The sequence below is a fragment of the Otolemur garnettii genome, unplaced genomic scaffold (assembly GCF_000181295.1).
Source record: "Otolemur garnettii isolate 467f Iridium unplaced genomic scaffold, OtoGar3 scaffold00065, whole genome shotgun sequence".
NCBI lineage: Eukaryota > Metazoa > Chordata > Mammalia > Primates > Galagidae > Otolemur > Otolemur garnettii.
This window is the reverse complement of record NW_003852460.1, coordinates 4,625,645-4,630,459: the sequence shown is the minus strand read 5'-3', so window position 1 is coordinate 4,630,459 and position 4,815 is coordinate 4,625,645.

Here is a 4,815-nt window from a genome sequence, read left to right as displayed (position 1 = left end):
TCATGTGTGTGTATGGGGGACATTTGGGTATCAAATAGATCATCTCTAAGCCACCCTGTCATGTCAATATATGGCAAAATGTGTCATGGGACAAAAGGCAAATATTTCTTTCTTTCTTTCTTTTTTTTTTTTTTTTTTTTTTTTTGTAGCATGTGCAGTTTGACATACTTGAAAGATACTTACCGATTAGATAGCACATATCCCTTAGAGAAGTGGCAGTGTGTAGCGAGTGCACATGCACACCCCCCCCACACACACACACAGGGACCAGAATTTCAGAAGTGGACAGAGAATCCTGTGTCCTACCCTGGAGGAGTTTATAGCCAAAAGGACTCAGGAGCCAAGAGAAATGGAGTGGAAGAATGGGGACATTTGAGGCCATACCAACAAAGACCTAAGCTTCGTGCTAGCACGTGTATGACCAGCCCCAGCCACCAGAGCCACTGTGCTGTTCTTTTCTGAGAAAAGCTGTCCTAGGTGACTGTTTAGTGGAAAAAGTTGCTCAAGCTTCTTATTCCAATAAAATGAGCCCTCCTACCCAGGCATGAGCTGATTGCTCATGAACCACACACAGGCAGTCCTTGCAAAGCAGAGCAGACCCCCCACCCCACACACACACATGCAGACATTCAGGAGCCAGCCGGGACACAGTCTGGGCGCTCCTGTCCTTCTGTGGGGCATGAACACGTTCACAGCATCAACTCTGCCCATGATGGATCTAGACTGAACCTAACCAGTCTATAATCACGTCAGAAGCAGAGGTAAAACAGGAACCCCGTCTAAGTAAAAAAAAAAAAAAAAAAAGAATAGGAAACACTCCCAGGATACAAGAGAACTCCTGCATCTTCACCACTTAAGCTTGGGCTTGGCCTTTCCCTTCCTGGAGTGTGGTACACCCTGTTTGAATCATAAAATTGCCCCTGCTTTCTGACTGCACCCAACTCGGAATGAATACCTGATGCTTCCCCAAATCACCCAACCCACGCCTGAAATGGGATGGTAGGTGTGAGAGAAGGATGGACCCCACTTCAGATGTAATTAATTAATACAAATTTATTGATAATTTGATACACCTACAGGTGCACCTGCAGGGGGCTCTTGTGGTGGGCCAACAAGAAGCCTCGAATAGCGGGGGAGAAGCCTTTTATACCATTATTCTGCATAGTCGTGGTGACTAGCAAGCTAGCTCCATACAGAAGCCAATCATAGCAGTTAACACAGCTCAATATAGCTCAGGGGTCACAAGGTAAGGGTACACATTGATTCATACATCACAAGATATATCACAAGTATATTACTTCATGATCATAAGATGGGGTATATCATACAGGTTTACACAATTCAGGGTGGAGGTACATGTTTACTTAGGGTACATTAACTCATAATTCAGGGTACAAAACAAGTGTTGGGTACATTTCCGAGAACAACTTGGGACCTTTTTATCCGTGGCTTTATTTGGAATCCACCCCTCCCTTCCTCAACCCCTCCCTGCATCCTTCCTCAATTTCAGGCTGTTTCTCTACCCTTGAGAGGGCTGGAACTAAAAGCTTAGAAGAGGTTTCCTTTTCAAGGGTAGGGGGCTTGTTCCCCACTGGTCTTAGGGAAGGGGTCAAGGGCTGGGGGCTTGGTTATTACAAGCCCGATCCTACCAGAAATCCTTGCTGAGATTCCTTGCAGAGTATCATCTTTTTTCTTGGCAACTAGTAATAACTGGGCTTGTTCAACCGCTGGTTCATTGCAATGGTCTTGGGACAGAGGGCACTGGCACCATGAAGAAGCTCAATTCTTTGGTGGGAGGAGGTGACTTCATACATTGCAATCTGCTTCTAAAAGATCCTTTATAAGCAGCAACAAACTGGCTCCTTTTAAATACCCTCCTAAGTCCTTGATTGTTCTATCCTAGGTAAAGGGCACAGTGCTCATATTTTTACGGTATCTACAGTTGTGTGTCCCAGGCTCGTAAGGAACGGGACTTAGGGTTACTGGGCAGCAAAGTTAAGCTGCCTTAAAATCTCACATTTACGTACCTTCTCTTCCTGGTAAACTTTAAGTGTTGGGCTAATTAACATTGAATGATATTTTTGCACCAGAGATCAATATGTCCCTGAGGCAAAGAAAATCTGAGCAGCGAGAATTATATTTCCAAGCCATGTAAAGAAATATTTGTGTAATGCCAAATGAATCAAATTTCACACACACATACACACACACATATATATACACACACACAGGGAAGTGGGAAAGATCTCCTGAAAAAGAAACTATATCACAATAACCAACCAACCAGCCTTTGTGTTTTCCTTCTTGGAGACAGAGGGTCTTACTTTTGTCTTTGAAATTACAATTCTAGTCTGGTCTTAAGGACTGGCTAAAGAAGCAGCCAGTATGTGACCCCTGGAGTACTGTTATCTTTAAGAAAAAACAGCCACTTTCAGTAAAAGGGGTCTGTCTCTGTTTCCAATCAGGGGAAGCACCAGTCTCGAAAGCGACTTTCCACACTGAGACCTTTTCTGTTCTTTATCCCTGAGCCTTTTCTCAGCACCTTCACTCTTTTTCGTGGGGAGGGATGATCATTGAGCAGTGACTTGAGTCTACGTAACAATCTACCTCCAAGAAAGTGCTGGAAGGGGACTGGTGTTACACGGAACCACAGTTTCCTGCATGCACCCCCAAGACGGCAGCCCCCGGATGCGAGGAAGGAGCGTGTGTTCACTGAAACATCCACAATCAGCAGCGAGGGGAAGAGAAGTACTAACTCCAGAGGGAATGCAGGGCTAGCGCAGCTGTGAGCTGGAGTTTTCATTTCACCCAAGCACAGTCGGATATTTTTTTTGCTTATGGCTTCATCCAACACACACCCTTTTCCGAGTGTTGAAGCACTTTCGGCGTGGCAATCATGCTTTGCATTTTGCAGAGTGGTTCTGAGCAGTGCTGTGCAAACAGGCAGGAAGCAGAGGATGGGATACAGAGATTCACGGGCTGGGTGTGTCCAGGGAGCTGGGGTGTCCAGGGAGCTGGGGTGTCCACGGAGCTGGGGCCTGTTGGCTAAAACATCTTTGCTAAATTTTCTGGATTGTTTGGGAAATCTGACTCAGTGACTGCATTACCTTTTTACTATTACTTCATTGCTATGATTATTATTTAGTGTTTTTTTTTTTCTTTTCATATATATATATTTTTTGTCCTTATTGATCTCATCTGCCTGCGCTTTCCACTCTTACCCCAGTGACAGGGCATGGATGAATCAGGTTGCACTGTGCATGTTACCTGGACATGCAGTTTTCCACAGTGGGTCACAGCATAGCACTTAGGGCCAGAGATGAATTCTGTCTCCCTGGGAAATTCCTCCGACAGCTTTCTTGCCCACTCTCTGCCTCTATTTTTTTCAGCTATAACTCATAGCTTCTAATAGTATATTAGGATTTTAATCACTATTTAACTGTGGTAACCCATTAAAGTATCCAATCCAAGATACCAACTCAATAACTACCCTGTTTCCCTGAAAATAAGACACTGTCTTATATTTATTTTTCCTGAAGAAGGCAAACTAAGGCTTATTTTCAGGGGATGTCTTCCTCTCCATGCGGAAATGCATGGCGTGGGTATGTGGGATATGGATCTGCATAGCCACACCCACCAATCTGCATGGCCACGCCCATCACTAGGTCTTATTATGGGGTAGGGCTTATATTTAACAAATGCATAGAAATCCTGCAAGGGATTATTTTTTTGGGTAGGTCTTATTTTCAGGGAAACATGGTATTGGAATTATAAAAGACATTTTCCTGTACTGTTATATGTGCTTTTTCATTTTAAATAGTTGCAAAAGGGTCTATCAAGCATGTATATTAGTATATCCAGAAGCATTCTTCTATTTTTGAATGTTCTATTGGGTTCGCTTGTGTGATACTGTACATTACTCAATTATGAATATTTTTGTACATAAATAGTTTTGCACCGTCAAGATTCTGTCCCTAGGCATGAAAACCCAGAAATGGAATGACCCGTAAACTTGTAACATTTTAAAAGTTCTTGTTCTAAATGCCAATTTCTCTTTTTAGAAGTGATTTGGAGGAAAAAAATATGTTTTAGGAATGTTTTGAGGGGCCCAGGGGTCTTCGTGTGATTGACAGAATTGACCTCCTATAGACCTATGGGTTACTAACTCTTCCAGGAAGGATTATAGATGATACCTGGTCCCATTTCCTTCAAGCCATTGAGGTGCACAGCAAACCTTGAGTTCTATGAAGTAGCTAAGACATGTCACTGGGTGGTGTTCACTCCAATGTCCCAAACACCTGAACGCAGTCTCCTGAAATATCACATCAGAAGATCAGGAAGATGCTACGGTCCCCCCACCACAACCACACAGATGTGCTCACTGCAAATGACCTCTCAGGATAGGGCATGAAATGTGGGTTCAAAGTCTACATCATTCTATTTCCTGTTATCTTGGCTACTCTCTTTGCAAAGTCAACAGATCAGAATTTTGGACCTCAAAATCAACATCCAGCTCCATCAGACCTTGTCATGTCACATTTGGGGAAGCCGTGGTTTGTGTTTGGATGGCTTTATTAACGTGGAAAATTTGGGGGAGCGGAGGCTGACACTCAGTCCTCCACAGGCAGGCTCTTGTGATTTCTGCTATAGCCCTGGCGGACCATTGCTCATACCGATGTCACACCAGCCATTAGCTTGTACATGCTCCTGTTCCCAAGTGCACCAAATATGGCTCAACACACTGACTTAACATATCGACACCAAGTCTCTCAGAAGTAGAGCACAAAAGCAAGAGAAAGCCCAGAAGTGAAGGGC